At 40.1% G+C, this 17,615-nt stretch overlaps 1 non-coding gene across 1 annotated transcript; it reads left to right on the top strand.

The window, feature by feature from the left end:
• The first annotated feature begins 15,258 nt into the window (after positions 1-15,258).
• Positions 15,259-15,331, top strand: trnat-ugu (transfer RNA threonine (anticodon UGU)). The gene has a single exon. It is a non-coding gene; the product is annotated as a tRNA-Thr (tRNA).
• Positions 15,332-17,615: the final 2,284 nt, after the last annotated feature.

Below are 17,615 nucleotides of genomic sequence, written 5' to 3'. Positions count from 1 at the left end.
ATCAACTGACTCAGAAAAACACATTACCTAAAATGCTAATTATGGTAACTATGCTAGCTATGCTAATGTGGCTAAAAGTGCTAGCATTGTGATCAGCATCATTAACTGACTCAGAAAAACACATTATCTAAAATGCTAATTATGCTAACTATGCTAGCTATGCTAATGTGGCTAAAAGTGCTAGCATTGCGATCAGCATCATCAACTGACTCAGAAAAACACATTACTAAAAATGCTAATTATGCTAACTATGCTAGCTATGCTAATGTGGCTAAAAGTGCTAGCATTGCGATCAGCATCATCAACTGACTCAGAAAAACACATTGCCTAAAATGCTAATTATGCTAACTATGCTAGCTATGCTAATGTGGCTAAAAGTGCTAGCATAGCGATCGGCATCATCAACTGACTCAGAAAAACACATTCCTCCATTGGTAAGAGCTATATGCCATAAGTTGATAAAAAACCCACTTTTTCCAAAATGGCGGCTTTTTTGTTTATTTTATCTCCATAGCAACCATTTTATGTTATGTTCCCCTTGAGAAGACGAACAGATTGACGTCAGTTTCGGACAAATCGGTAAAAGTAAACTTTTTGTCGTCCTTAGCAACAGTGGTTTTATGCTAACCACGCCCACATTCCTTATATGTCCAGAACCAGTGTTTTTCAATGTATTCAGTTTCAGGCATGAATGCATGCATTCAATTTTCACTGTATTGTATTGAAATGCATGGGAGTTATAACAGTGCGCCACTTTGCTAGCTTGCCACGCGCACGCCGTTCAAAATCTACAACTTCTAATTCCAACATTTTTTCCACAGTAGCTTGCCATTGATGCCCAAAAAGTTTCGAGACGATCGATAAAAATTCCATAGACAAGTTTACGTTTGAATCCAGTGGCAAAGGTGTTTTTTATAGAAAATTCAAGATGGCCGCTTTTTCCCGAGGTCAAAGGTCGACGAAACTCCAGAGGTAATTGTAGACTTATGCTACGGACATGCGCGTCAAATTTTGTGAAAATCGCTCGAAAAAAAGTTCATTTTTCCATATTGTGTAAAATCGCGAAAAACGCAAAATGGCCGATTTTGGCACAAAATGGCCGCCAAACCGTAGATCGTGTCGCCATCACGTAATTATTTCAAAACTTTCTTTGGATATACCCGACAAAGTTATCTGGGTTTCGTTAGCCGATTCTTAAAAATAAAATCCGAATTTTTTTGTTTTTGCCGAGTCAGCACTTTTTTTTGCGATCGTTTTTTGTTTACCACGGCCACATTCCTTTATCGATTTTGTCTTATGTGACATCGTTTTGTTCAGTGTGGGCCAGGGTATCGCATATTTCAGTTTCAGGCTATTCCGATAAAATATGTGCGAGCTAGCTAAAATGGCGACGGTTGCGAATTAGCCACGCGCACGCGTTTCAAATTCTACAACTTCTAATTCCAACATTTTGTCCACAGTAGCTTGCCATTGATGCCCGAGAAGTTTCAAAAAGATCGATAAAAATCCCTAGGACGAGTTTTCGTTTGTATCCGTTACTAAATGTGCTTTTTTATGAAAATTCAAGATGGCCGCCCCTTCCCACGGTCAAAGGTCAACGAAACTTCTTTGGTTATTGTAGAATCAAGGTCGTGGCATGTGTGTCCGATTTCGTGAAAATCGCTTGAACAAAAGTGTCGTTTTCCCATGTTGTGAAAAAACACGAAAATCGCCATTTCTCTGAGTTCGCCACAAAATGGCCGCCAAGCCGTAGGTCGTGTGGCCATCCCATAATGATTTTATAACTTCTTTGGGATATCTCCAACACGCGTGTTTTGGTTTTGTAACTGTATTTCAAAATATTTTTTTTTGGCCCCATAAGCGATTTTCGGCCCATTCATTTTTTTTACGGGAACGCTCGCCGTGATGTCATCGACTTCGGGGGGGTGGCGTTCTCTTTGCCAAAAATTCATTTTCAATTTATCCCAGGTGTGTGCCAATTTTGGTGAGTTTTCGGGTATGTGGCGGGGGTCAAAATTAAGCTCAAAGACGCCGTTATAGGACAAGAATAATAATAATAATTAAAGCCGCAAGCGGCGTTGTATGGCCCGCAGACGCAACCCGCCTTCCACGCCCAACTCTACGCACCACCGCCTCCCTCACTGCCCACTTTTGATAAAGGCTAGTCAAAACGGCTTTTGCTAATTATGCTAACTATGCTAGCTATGCTGATTTGGCCAAAAGTGCTAGCATTGCGATCAGCATAATCAACTGACTCAGGAAAACAGATTATTAAAAATGCTAATTATGCTAACTATGCTAGCTATGCTAATGTGGCTAAAAGTGCTAGCATAGCGATCAGAATCATCAACTGACTCAGAAAAACACATTACCTAAAATGCTAATTATGCTAACTATGCTAACTATGCTAATGTGGCTAAAAGTGTTAGCATAGCGATCAGCATCATCAATTGACTCAGAAAAACACATTACCTAAAATGCTAATTATGAAACTATGCTAGCTATGCTAATGTGGCTAAAAGTGCTAGCATAGCGATCAGCATCATCAACTGACTCAGAAAAACACATTACCTAAAATGCTAATTATGCTAACTATGCTAGCTATGCTAATGTGGCTAAAAGTGCTAGCATAGCGATCAGCATCATCAACTTACTCAGAAAAACACATTACTAAAAATGCTAATTATGCTAACTATGCTAGCTATGCTAATGTGGCTAAAAGTGCTAGCATTGCGATCAGCATCATCAACTGACTCAGAAAAACACATTGCCTAAAATGCTAATTATGCTAACTATGCTAGCTATGCTAAAGTGGCTAAAAGTGCTAGCATAGCGATCGGCATCATCAACTGACTCAGAAAAACACATTCCTCCATTGGTGAGAGCTATATGCCATAAGTTGATAAAAAACCCACTTTTTCCAAAATGGCGGCTTTTTTGTTGATTTTATCTCCATAGCAACCATTTTATGTTTTGTTCCCCTTGAGAAGACGAACAGATTGACGTCAGTTTCGGACAAATCGGTAAAAGTAAACTTTTTGTTGTCCTTAGCAACAGGGGTTTTATGCTAACCACGCCCACATTCCTTATATGTCCATATCCAGTGTTTTTCAATGTATTCTGTTTCAGGCATTTATGCATGCATTCAATTTTCACTGTATTGTATTGAAATGCATGGGAGTTATAACAGTGCGCCACTTTGCTAGCTCGCCACGCGCACGCCATTCAAAATCTACAACTTCTAATTCCAACATTTTTTCCACAGTAGCTTGCCATTGATGCCCAAAAAGTGTTGAGACGATCGATAAAAATTCCAACGACAAGTTTACGTTTGAATCTGGTGGTAAAGGTGTTTTTTATAGAAAATTCAAGATGGCCGCCTTTTCCCGAGGTCAAAGGTCGACGAAACTCCAAAGGTGATTGTAAACTTACGCTAGGGACATGCGAGTCAAATTTCGTGAAAATCGCTCGAAAAAAAGTTCATTTTTCCATATTGTGTAAAAACGCGAAAAACGCAAAATGGCAGATTTTGGCAAAAAATGGCCGCCAAACCGTAGGTCGTGTCGCCATCACGTAATGATTTCAAAACTTTCTTTGGATATACCCGACAAAGTTATCTGAGTTTCGTTAGCCGATTCTTAAAAATAAAATCCAAAAAAAATTTTTTTTGCCGAGTCAGCACTTTTTTTTGCGACGGTTTTTTGTTTACCACGGCCACATTCCTTTATGGATTTTGTCGTATGTGACATCGTTTTGTTCAGTGTGGGACAGGGTATCGCATATTTCAGTTTCAGGCTATTCCGACAAAATATGTGCGAGCTAGCTAAAATGGCGACGGTTGCGAATTCGCCACGGGCACGCGTTTCAAATTCTACAACTTCTAATTCCAACATTTTGTCCACAGTAGCTTGCCATTGATGCCCGAGAAGTTTCAAGAAGATTGATAAAAATCCCTAGGACGAGTTTTCGTTTGTATCCGTTACTAAAGGTGCTTTTTTTTGAAAATTCAAGATGGCCGCCCCTTCCCAAGGTCAAAGGTCAACAAAAATTCTTTGGTAGTTGTAGAATCGTGTTTGTGGCATGTGTATGAAATTTCGTGAAAATCGCTTGAACAAAAGTGTCATTTTCCCATATTGTCAAAAAACACGAAAATCGCTATTTCTCTGAGTTCGCCACAAAATGGCCGCCAAGCCGTAGGTCGTGTGGCCATCCCATAATGATTTCATAACTTCTTTGGGATATCTCCAACACGCGTGTTTTGGTTTCGTAACTGTATTCCGAAATATTTTTTTTTGGCCCCATAAGCGATTTTCGGCCCATTCATTTTTTTTACGGGAACGCTCGTTGTGATGTCATCGACTTCGGGGGGGTGACGTTCTCTTTGTCGAAAATTCATTTTCAATTTATCCCAGATGTGTGCCAATTTTGGTGAGTTTTCGGGTATGTGGCGGGGGTCAAAATTAAGCTCAAAGACGCCGTTAGTGTGCAAGAAGAATAATAATAATAATAATAATAATAATGAAACGAAGCAGAAACAATATAGAAGTTTTTGCAGTCAGGTGGCCTATGTATTTCAATGCGGCCTGTCTTTTACTATAGGCTGGGCATGTCTTTTTGGCTTTAAACCTGTCTTTTGAGGGCTTTTTGGGGCTTTTTTGTGTTTTTGTCGTCATTTTTGCGACTACAGTTTTTACGTTTTTGCGTTGGTGTTGTGCGTGTGTGTGTGTATTTTTGTTGCGTTACACAATTGTCGTGTTGTTTTGTGCTTTGGTCGACTTTTGACCCCATTTTTTGGCGTTTTGACGCATTTTTTTGACGTTTTGGACTTTTTGAGTGTTCGACCCTCGTACCAGTTACAATATGGTCCTTGCACTCTGTGAGTGCTGCGGGCCATAATAATAATAATAATGAAACAAAGCAGAAACAATATAGAAGTTTTTGCGGTTAGGATTTCCTATGTATTTCAATGCGGCCTGTCTTTTACTATAGGCTGGGCATGTCTTTTTGGCTTTAAACCCGTCTTTTGAGGGCTTTTTGGGGCTTTTTCGTGTTTTTGTTGTCATTTTTGCGACTACAAATTTGTCGTTTGTGCGGGGGTGTTGTGCGTGTGTGTGTCTATTTTTGTTGCGTTACACAATTGTCGTCTCGTTGTGTGCTTTGGGCGACTTTTGACCCCATTTTTTGGCGTTTTGACGCGTTTTTTTGACGTTTTGGACTTTTTGAGTGTTCGACCCTCGTACCAGTTACAATATGGTCCTTGCAGTCTATGACTGCTGCGGGCCATAATTAAAGCCGCAAGCGGCGTTGTATGGCCCGCAGACGCAACCCGCCTTCCACGCCCAACTCTACTCACCAACGCCTACCTCACCGCCCTACCAGCCTACAAATTAAAAGCTAGTCAAGGCTGCATTTGCTAATTATGCTAACTATGCTAGCTATGCTAATGTGGCTTAAAGTGCTAGCATTGCGATCAGCATCATCAACTCTCTCAGAAAAACACATTGTTCAAAATTCGAATTATGCTAACTATGCTAATATGGCTAAAATGCTAGCATAGTAATCAGCATCATTAACTGACTCAGAAAAACACATTACCTAAAATGCTAATAATGCTAACTCTGCTAGCTATGCTAATGTGGCTAAAAGTGCTAGCATAGCGAGCAGCATCATCAACTGACTCAGAAAAACACATTCCTCTATTGGTGAGAGCTATACGTTATAAGTTAGCAAATAAAAAACACTTTTTCAAAATGGCGGCTTTTCTGTTGTTTTTATCTCCATAGCAACCATGTTATGTTTTGGTCCCCTCAAGAGGACGAACAGATTGACGTCAGTTTCGGACATATCGGTAAAAGTAAACTTTTTGTCGTCGTTAGCAACAGCGGTTTTATGCTAACCACGCCCACATTCCTTATATGTCCATATCCAGTGTTTTTCAATGTATGCAGTTTCAGGCATCATTGCATGCATTCAAATTTCACAGTAGTCCTTTGAAAAACATAGGAGTTATAACAGTGTGCCACTTTGCTAGCTTGCCACGCGCACGCCATTCAAAATCTACAACTTCTAATTCCAATATTTTTTCCACAGTAGCCTGCCATTGATGCCCAACGTTGGTTATTGGTTTCGTTAGTCGATTCTGGAAAAAAAAGTTCCGAATTTTATCGTTTTTGCAGAGTCGGCACATTTTTTTGCGACGGTTTTTTGCTTACCACGGCCACATTCCTTTATCGATCTTGTCGTGCGTAGCATCGTTTTGTTCAGCGCGGGCCAAGGAATCGCATATTTCCTCTTCACGACATTCCGATGAAAAATGTGCGAGCTAGCCAAGATGGCAACGGTTGCTAGCTCGCCACGCGCACGCCGTTCAAAATCTACAACTTCTAATTCCAACATTTTGTCCAGAGTAGCTGGCCGTTGGTGCCCGAAAAGTTACGAGACGATTGATGAAAATTCCAACGACGAGTTTTCGTTTGTATCTGGTGCTAAAGGTGCTTTTTTGAGAAAATTCCAGATGGCGGCCTTTTCCCAAGGTCAAAGGTCAACGACACTTCTGGGGTGTTTGTAGACTGGAGCTGGCAGCAAGTGTGTGCAATTGCGTGAAAATCGTTCAAACAAAAGTGTCTTTTCCCCATATTGTGGGAAAACACGAAAATCGCCAATTCTCAGAGTTCGCCACAAAATGGCCGCCAAGCCGTAGGTCGTGTGGCCGTCCCGTAATGATTTCAAAACATCTTTGGGATATCCCCGACACGTGTGTCTTGGTTTCGCGGCTGTATTTTGAAGTACATTTTGTTTGGCCCCATACGCGATTTTCAGCCCATTCATTTTTTTGACGGGATCGCTGGCCGGGATGTCATCGTCTTCGGGGGGGTGACGTTGACTTTGTGGAAAATTCATTTGCAATTTATCCCAGGTGTGTGCCCATTTTGGTGACTTTTCGAGCATGCGGCGGGGGTCAAATTCTCGCTGAAAGGCGGCGAAGTCGTCGTTCCAACTGCGAAAACAATATGGTCCTTGCAGTCAGTGACTGCTGCTGCGGGCCATAATAAGGTATGAGGAATAGCAGTGCGCGACTTTGCGAGCTCGCCACGCGGACGCCGTTCAAAATCTACAACTTCTGATTGCAACATTTTTTTCACAGTAGCTTGCCGTTGATGCCCAAAAAGTTTCGAGACGATCGCGGAAAATTCCAACGACAAGTTTACGATTGAATCCAGGGGTAAAGGCGTTTTTTATAGAAAATTCAAGATGGCGGCCTTTTCCCGAGGTCAAAGGTGGACGAAACTCCAGAGGTAGTTGTGGACTTGCTCTAGCAACATGTGAGTCAAATTTCGTGAAAATCGCTCGAAAAAAAGTTCATTTTTCCATATTGTGTAAAAACGCGAAAAACGCAAAATGGCAGATTTTGGCACAAAATGGCCGCCAAACCGTAGGTCGTGTCACCATCCCGTAATGATTTCAAAACGTCCTTTGGATATCGCGGACAAGGGTATATTGGTTTCGTTAGTCGATTCTGGAAAAAAAAGTTCCGAATTTTTTCGTTTTTGCCGAGTCGGCACATTTTTTTGCGACGGTTTTTTGCTTACCACGGCCACATTCCTTTATCGATCTTGTCGTGCGTAGCATCGTTTTGTTCAGCGCGGGCCAAGGAATCGCATATTTCCTCTTCACGACATTCCGATGAAAAATGTGCGAGCTAGCCAAGATGGCAACGGTTGCTAGCTCGCCACGCGCACGCCGTTCAAAATCTACAACTTCTAATTCCAACATTTTGTCCAGTGTAGCTGGCCGTTGGTGCCCGAAAAGTTACGAGACGATTGATGAAAATTCCAACGACGAGTTTTCGTTTGTATCTGGTGCTAAAGGTGCTTTTTTGAGAAAATTCCAGATGGCGGCCTTTTCCCAAGGTCAAAGGTCAACGACACTTCTGGGGTGTTTGTAGACTGGAGCTGGCAGCAAGTGTGTGCAATTGCGTGAAAATCGTTCAAACAAAAGTGTCTTTTCCCCATATTGTGGGAAAACACGAAAATCGCCAATTCTCAGAGTTCGCCACAAAATGGCCGCCAAGCCGTAGGTCGTGTGGCCGTCCCGTAATGATTTCAAAACATCTTTGGGATATCCCCGACACGTGTGTCTTGGTTTCGCGGCTGTATTTTGAAGTACATTTTGTTCGGCCCCATACGCGATTTTCGGCCCATTCATTTTTTTGACGGGATCGCTGGCCGGGATGTCATCGTCTTCGGGGAGGTGACGTTGACTTTGTGGAAAATTCATTTGCAATTTATCCCAGGTGTGTGCCCATTTTGGTGACTTTTCGAGCATGCGGCGGGGGTCAAATTCTCGCTGAAAGGCGGCGAAGTCGTCGTTCCAACTGCGAAAACAATATGGTCCTTGCAGTCAGTGACTGCTGCTGCGGGCCATAATAATAAAAAAACATTCGAAAAACAATATAGAAGTTTTTGCAGTCAGGTGGCCTATGTATTTCAATGCGGCCAGTCTTTTACTATAGGCTGGGCATGTCTTTTTGACTTTAAACCCGTCTTTTGAGGGCTTTTTGGGGCTTTTTTGGGTTTTTGTCGTCATTTTTGCGACTACAATTTTGACGTTTGTGCGGTGGTGTTGTGTGTGTGTGTGTTTATTTTTGTTGCGTTACACAATTGTCGTCTCGTTGTGTGCTTTGGGCGACTTTTGACCCCATTTTTTGGCGTTTTGACGCGTTTTTTTGACGTTCTGGACTTTTTGAGTGTTCGACCCTCGTACCAGTTACAATATGGTCCTTGCAGTCTATGACTGCTGCGGGCCATAATTATGTTACTTTGTTGAATAAGGACAAAACAAAGCAGGTAAACTCAAAAAAGATTCACTTTGAATGAACATAAGAAAATTATGGAAATGATTTCCACGTGATTAGATAGGGTTACTTGAACAAAAATGAATCATATTGTTCCTACTTAATGTACTTAGGTTCAAACTAATAAATTTAAGTTGATTCAATCTAAATACTGCAGTTGGACCCAACTTTAAATTAATATTGTTGCTCACTCTCAAAAGATAAAAGTTGATCCAACTAAATTGAATCACTTCAATTGATCACACCTCATTAAATTAAGTTTATTCAACTTAAATTTGTATGACTACCTAACACAATTTATGTTGATATAACTTAATTTTTTGCTTTAATTTTATTTATACATCTGACATTGATAAAGTTTTCCAAAGTTTCAACCAACGGGTCTTTTAATTTTTACATCAAAGACATTAAATGCGCAGTAATGTCCCACATCACAAGACAGGAGATCAAATAATGCAAATTCTGTTTTATGTTACATGAACACTTTACCGCACAAGGGGTTTGGTCATCATCCTCTCCCACACTCTAACTCATGGTGCAGAAAAGAAATAAACATATCAGTTTAAATCACTAGTTAAAACAGAGTAAAACAGCTAGACAATAAAACCCATGGACAAAAACTCACACTTAGACCCCAATCTGCCCAGATAGACAGAGAAAATGGAATCCCACAATTCCTTGGGATTACTAATGTATCCAATTTAATGGTATCATGTTGGATCAACATGATTGAAATTAGTAACTTTTAAATGGATTATTTTTATGTACGATCGACATGATTCATTCACGTAAGATTTACAAACATAACGTTTTCTGGTTGAAATGACAAGTTACATTTTCATAAAATTAATTGGCTGGTAATTTAATTTAAATTTATTTCTCTTTGCTTTATCACTGTGTTGGTGTTGCCTTTCTTCTTAATTACCGTATATCTTTTACCTCCTCGTATGCCTCCATGAGGATTTGTGCTTCCGACGGGGAAAAGTACGCGGCTCTAGTTGCCATGGTAAATCAGTTAATCTGTGATCTGTGGCGGGGTCTGTTTGAGTGAGCCGTGAGCGCGCACCTATCCAGGATTGGTTACACCTGGCTTGATGAATCCGTGTCTGCTCATCCTGGCTTGGTCTTTGTGCCACCGATTAAGCCTGGACGCACATGTTTTGGCTTCATTGAGCTCAGCTCAGTCATTTATCCCGGATGTCTTAATTCTACTTTTGTGCAACAGGCCCAGGGTCCCACTCTGATACAGAAATAATACACAAAACACAGAACAAACAGAACCAAACAAACCAAATACGGCCACTTTACAGCAGGGAGGTATTCCAGGAAGCATGTTTAAACTATCCTGCCTTTAAGCTTGAACTCTGGCTGAAATCCGCCTGAACTTGCTTACTCTGGGTATGTCGGTTCCAAAAGACCGGATATGAGTTGGCGTAATTACGCTCGACTTGGTAACCTTGGGTTAATGCTCGTGCACAGAAGGTACATAAAGACATTCTCAATAGATGGCCGATTTCTGGAGTCACCATGGAAACGCGTGGAAAAAAAAAGGAAGCGGGACACTTGAGACGGGAGTGAGACGGATTCTGTGATTTAAATGACGGCGGATAAAGATTATAAATCCATCAAAAAAGTAATACGGCTGCATCATCAAAAACAAGAGTTTCTGCTTAGAAGAAAATAACAGACAAAGTTTCTGATCTTGTTTCCATTTTCCTTGTGACGCATATATATATATATATATATATATATATATATATATATATATATATATATATATATATATATATATATATATATATATGTATATATATATTAAAACGTAAATAAATTTCTTCTATTAGTAACAAATAATTTAGTTAAATTTATTCAACATAATTTCTTACGTCTATAAAACTCAATAATTGTTTATACAACTCAAATTTTCAAATTTACGTATTTATCTAACTAAATGTCACATTACTCCATTAATCTTTTTTCAATCTTAGTTACTTCTATTTCTTGAACTCTCATATGTCTAAGTTTTAGCCGGCAGATATGCTCATTTTTAAAACAATAAAAAGGACGGAAAAAAATGCACGGAGTGCAAAATTTCATTAAAGAGTTTTCCATCATTGTCAATACATTTATTACATGTCCATATGCTATATAAACTCATAATCCTCTCCTTCACTCTCACTCATGGTGCAGAGGCGTAAGCATAGTAGGACAAAATAACACGGCTAAACACTGGAAAACACATTAAAATAGCTATACACCTAAACACATTCTGTCAAAAAGCCACACTTAAACCCAACTCCGTCCAGACAGGCAAAGGGAATGATATCCCAGAATCCCTTGCGGTGCCGATCTGACGGCAGCACCAAAGTTACACCTACTTAATTGAATTAATTTGAATGAAAGGAAAATAATTGTCTGAAAACTACGTGTTATTTTTAAGGTGACAAAAAAAATGATTTATCTTAACTGAAGCAAATAATTAAGTTGGATCAAAGTAAAAAAGTTTCTCTTTCCAACATCCATATGTGGTCTTATCACCCTCTCATGGTGGAAAAAGTATTATCTGAGCTTTTTCATCCACTAAATCATCTTCAAATGGACACGCCATGCTGCTTCACCTCTCTGTAAACAAACTAACCTTCAACTAAACCTGCTCCAGACCAGGTTATGTTCAGAGCATGAGTTGCCATGGCAACTTGACATACCCTGAAACATACCTCCATTTCTGGAACTGAAAGCTGAGGTTATCAACTTCCTTAGCCTCAAACTTATCGTGGGAGCTAGCATAACCTGCTTTCTGGAATACCCCCCCCCCCCCCCTTTTACAGCTTTTGCAAACAAACTATGTGCAAAATGGCGCTCTACAGACCTCTAGTGGTTCTTTTTAATACTTCTGCTGTTACAGCTTTGCAAAGTCATCTACGCTCACTGGTCACTTTATTATTTACACCTGCATGTCCATCTGCTCGTTTACACACATCTTTAATGGGCCAACCACACAACTGGTTGCATCTGGGCATGTAGATATGGTCAAGACAATCTGCTCCAGGTCAAACCGAGCATCAGAATGAGGAAGAAAGGTGATTGAAGTGACTTTGAACGTGACATAGTGGTTAGTGTCAGACGGATTAGTCTGAGTGTTTTAGAAACTGCTGGTCTGGGATTTTCACCCACAACCATCTCTAAGGGTTTACAGAAAATGGTCCAAAAAAGAGAAAATATCCAGTGAGCAGCAGAAATGCTTTGTTGAAGCCAAAGGTCAGAGGAGAACGGCTAGACTGGTTCCAGCTGATAAAAAAACAACAGGAACTCAAAGAACCACTGGTTCCAACCAAGGTCCAGAAGGGCATCTCTGAACACACAATACATCCAACCTTGAGACAGATAGACTACAGCAGCAGAAAACCACGCCGTGCGCCACTCCTGTCAGCTAAAAACAGTAAACTAAGGCTACAATTCACACAGACTCACCCAAACTGGACAATAGAAAATTGGAAAAACTTTGTGTGGTCTGAAGAGTCTCAATTTCTACTGTGACTTTCGGATGGTCGGGTAAGAATTTGGCGTCATCAACATGAACGCATGGATCCATCCTGCCTTGTATCAACAGTTCAGGCTGGTGGTGGGTGTGTAATGGTGTGGGGGATATTTTCTTAGCACACTTTAGTACCAGTTGAGCATGGTTCCAAATCCTATTGTTGCTGACCATGCCCATCCCTTTATGACCACAGCATACTTTTTTCTGATGGCTACTTCCAGCAGGATAAGGCGCCATGTCCTAAAGCTGGAATCATCTCAGACTGGTTTCTAGAACATAACAATGAGTTCACTGGACTCAGATGGCCTCCACAGTCACCTGATCTAAACCCAATTGATCACCTTTGGGATGGGGTGGAACGGGAGATTGGCATCCTGGACGTACAGCCGACAAACCTGCAGCAACTGTGTGATGCTGTCATGTCAACATGGAGCAAACTGTCAGTTGCCAGTACCTTGCTTAACAATCCCTACAAGGATTAAGGCAGTTCTGAAGGCAAAAGAGTCCAACCCAGTACAAGCCAAGAGGACCTGATATAGTGGCCGGTGAGCGTAAAACAGCATCACATGGCAGTTCATATAAGAGATGAGCTGGCATAATGATGGTGAGTTTGAATGAGTTAACCCTTGTGCTATCCTAGGCACTTTACCATTGGGAGTTGGGTCATCTAGACCCACTAGACAGTGCTCTGAACCTTTTTTCTTCAATGATTTGTGATCTTCACTGGTGTCCATGGATTACATGAAATCTTTCCACCTTTATCCACCTTTGTCATGGTAGGGAGAACACGTCAATGGAAGGGGGGGGGGGGGGGTCATCTGAGATAGCACAAGGGTTAAAGCTGCTTTCAGCAATAGTAACTGTGACACAGAGAACTGCATAGACAGCAGCTCACATGTAAAAAAAAAAGTTCTAACTGCGTAAATTATTCGTTTTTCAAATTAAATCAGCAGGGTTGGAAAAAATAGTCACTTTATTTAATCATTTCTAATCTACTATGAAAATGATTAATGTTTTTTTTTCTCTTGTATGTAATATATTGTAAAATGTGGCAAACAGATAATGAGCGTTAAAATCATTTTTCACGATTTCATCAGATGCCATTGGTCCATAAAGGAAATGGATACTTTTGTGTTGTTTCACAACAGTAACTTGCGACATTAATGTTGAGGCCTCAAGATAGGTCAAGATTTATGTTATTTTCTTGAAATGAAAAAAATCGTTTTATCTTTTTACTGTTTCAGTCGCTGGCCTCAGGTGATGTTAGGCCTATGATTAGTACAGCAGCAGAGGGCCCCTGTGCGTTTGTTCAACTGGGGCCCCCAAAGTGCCAGGTCTGCCACTGGTCACTATTTAAATCTGGACTCAGCTCCCACAAATCAGACAGTCTGAAAGAAGTTAAAGCAGATATTTATCCCAAGCCGGTTTCAGATCACAAAAATTTTTATTTCATTGTCTTTGTTGACCTCTCTGGTCCTAAAGCATTGTACTGGGAGCGGAACAGTACTATCCTTGAGTATAAAAAAAAGGGTTTAGCTTTTGACAAAACTTTATAAGAATAAATCCCTAACTATACATTCATCATGTAACAATTGGGAGCTTCTGAAATATAAACTTGGCCAGTTTTCTCTAAGAAAATACTGCATTGATCTGGCAAAAAGAAAAGCTGCGAAAGAACACAGAAGACACATTTTTCACTTCCAAACCAATAGAGGTTCTCGGTAAATCTGAGGAAGGCAACACAAATAGACTTGCAGAACAGGTTGGATAAGTTTTAGAAACACAAAACTGAAGGAGTGTTTGTCCGGTCTCCTACAGTGGCTCTGTACTCTTTGTCAGGCTGGAGAAACACAAATCACTGCACAAACCATTCATTCTATTCTGCAATTTCTCATTAATGGGAACATTTCTCTCTGCCAATGGTCCCGCCCACAACTCGGACGTGAATTTCTGATGAACTCCTGCCACTCTATGGAAAGTTTGTGTTAGAAAACGACAGTTTTTTTATTTATTTAACTAAAAACAGCATAATCATAATGAAAAGCACACTGGGAACGCTTTTACAGCAGATCAAAAGATAAATGTGACTTTAAATCAGACCGCTGGGCTTTTTTTTAGAACAAGTTGCTGACAGTAGAGTGGCATGTACTTTAGAAGAAACCATCACTAGGGGGCTTCGTCAGATACTGATCACAGTGATTGTCAAACCAAGTAAGAATCTGTATTCTAAGATTTTACAAGATGAATTATAAGATGTTAGCCTGAAAACAGAGTAAAACCTGTCTTAAATAAAACTATTGATGAAAGTTAGTCTGGTTTTATGCAGAATTTTTAAATAACACATGGTATATTTTACAGATAATAGACCAATAAAAACTTGTTCAGGATGCATCTCATTCTCTCTCCTTGTAAAAAATACTTTTGACAATAGTGGTTTAAATGCCTTTACTTTTGGTGAACTTAATCCTGTAAAAATCAACAAGATTAATATTTGCCAGTGCCATCTTCTGAAGTCTTCCTTGTTGAGAGAATTCATACTGTAGGCTATGCCAATCAATCCCCACTTTGATATAAACAGACCATAGACATCTTAGAGGCAATTCCATGTATTGATTTACGCTTCTAACAATCTAATAGTTAATTAAAGACCTCCTCAAAGGGTACATTGTACAATGTACATTGTACATCGGAATCAAAAAAGATTAATGACGTGTCTTTCATTCTTTCTTTGTTATTTATTTTTGTTCTTGTCGCTGCAGTGGAGCTGAAAGCAAAAAACAGACTGACAATTCCAGGAACGAAAACTCGCCCATGACCTGGAGCAACCGGTATATATTCAATGTACTGCAACAGCTGATCGCAAAGTGGCTCCATAGCTCAGTGGTTAGAGCACTGGTCTTGTAAACCAGGGGTCGCGAGTTCGATCCTCGCTGGGGCCTGGGCTTTTTCATTTCCTTTTCGCAAATTCAATTTAATCTTTTGTGTTTCAGTTGCGCAAACGATTCCCAAATGTAACAAAGTTAACTCTAAGAACAAACAACAACCGATTACCTTTTTCTGCGCGTTTTCTCCATCCTGTCATTAAAATTCTGAGCACAAATTCACAGAACACCATTCACGCCGGGACGTGTGGCAACCCGCTCTCTATATGATGTCTTCAAAACAGCACTAAAGAACCAAATAACTCAAAGTTATTCCTGATTGTCCTCATATGTCATACAAGTGTTAATATAATGGTGTAGTATTTTTTATTTGGTGTTAGACTCATTCTGAAGATGGGAATACCAAAAACAAGCAGTTACAAAAACAAATCTTGAAGTTTTAACGAGAAAAAGGAGAGAAAAAAACCGAAAGACAAATAAGGCAGCAGGTTCCGTCGCTTTGCAGATATTGCAACCTGCCGGTAGGGGTCAGTATTACCCCAGTTTCCTGAACCCGTTCATGCTGAGCTGAGTTGAGGTCTTAAATTAATCTGACGGCGTGTTTTTAGGATGATTTGTTTAAAACATTTTCAGACTTGTTTTCAAGTTTATTTATTTTTACAACAATTGAATTTTACTTCTACCTCTGCTGAAGGGGGCGTGGTTATCAGGCATAATTTACAAGTAACCATATGTACAGATATTTTTATTTATTCTACAAGGTTAAAGTGATTTGTAAGTTTTGCACTGACACACTTGCTGTTGCTTTAAATTAGTTTATTCTCTCATTGGGGTAATTTCATTACTGGTGCTTTTAAAGAAAAATCTTAATGTGATTAAAAAATGTTACTGGTTTTGTGCCTAAAATTATTGATTCCTGACATTCCTGTACAAAATGATTGTTAACCCCTTGACACCTGAACTTATTTCTGGCTGTGAAATAAAATTCACTTATGTTTTCGCTTTGAAGTAGATGCTAAATTACGGTTACTTTGGAGCCAAAGTGGTTTCATTCATATTTGCATCGACGCTGATGTTGTCTGCGCGTATTTTTGTGCAACTAAGCAGAAAAATCTATGGTAATTAATATTGGCGACATGTAATACGTGCGTCCAAGATGCACATTACTGCATTGCCTACACGTATTTTAAGTGTGTCTGAGGGTAAATGTTGTTGCTGGTCACACATATTAACCTAACCCTCACCCTTCCTCTGGGTCCTTGCGGCCAAGAAAAAAGTTCAGCACTGCCTGCACGTATTCAGAAAAGTAAGAATGAATTGTCACTTTCTTGCATTAACAGGCTACAAGAGAGATTTGAAAGTATAAAAGGTTCATTGAGGAAAGTGCAAGTTAAATTACTTTTTAAAGATTAAAGATGCAAATCATTTTTAGGGTCAAAAACAGGACATTCTCCCCGAGATCAAAATGTTATTTAATATCAAATTTAAAGTCATCGGGTTTTTAATTATGTTAATATTCTACAGAGAATGTAAATGGCCCAAAGTGCTTAACAGTCACAGACCCATTCACACACAGGTGGCAGCTTTGCTGCCGTACACTGGCACCAACCTACCACCACAGGCAAGGTGGGGTTCAGTGTCTTCCCCAAGGACACTTCATGTGCAAGGCAGGAATTGAACCTGCAATCCTACGATCACTGGTTGGCCGCCCTACCACCATGGCTCCCCATGTAGATATGGAACATGCTTAGTAGCTTCAGAAAACCTGAGAACATATTTTAAAAATGCAGTGAGCCTCTCCCCTGCGAGCTCCAATCCCTGTTTAACCCTTGTGTTATCTTAGATGACCCCCCCCTTACATTGACATGTTCTCCCTACCATGACAAAGGTGGATAAAGGTGGAAAGATTTCATGTAATCCATGGACACCAGTGAAGATCACAAATCACTGAAGAAAAAAGGTTCAGCGCACTGTCTAGTGGGTCTAGATGACCCAACTCCCAATGTTAAAGTGCCTAGGATAGCACAAAGGTTAAATAAATCTCAGATGTATTTGGTTTTCTCACTCCACAATCGTCACAGTTACCCTTAAGCAGATTGGCAGCAGGTGAACGTTTTAATGGCTCATGTTTTCAGGTTAACAAGCACATTTAAAGAAGATGAAAGTCTGATGATTTAAGAAAATTAGGAATCGGCAGCCTTGATTGCACTTCCATAAGTCCAGAGAAATAAGGAGAAGGCACGATTGTTGAGTTACAACCTTCTTTCCTTCAAATGTCTGTTGTGATCTCACCAAACTCCTCCTTTCATCTCTCAGGTGACCCCTGACCTGCTGGACTAAC

Source organism: Oryzias latipes, chromosome 22 (assembly GCF_053564925.1).
Source record: "Oryzias latipes strain Hd-rR chromosome 22, Olatipes_Hd-rR_3.1".
NCBI lineage: Eukaryota > Metazoa > Chordata > Actinopteri > Beloniformes > Adrianichthyidae > Oryzias > Oryzias latipes.
This window is presented reverse-complemented; position numbering and strand designations above follow the sequence as displayed.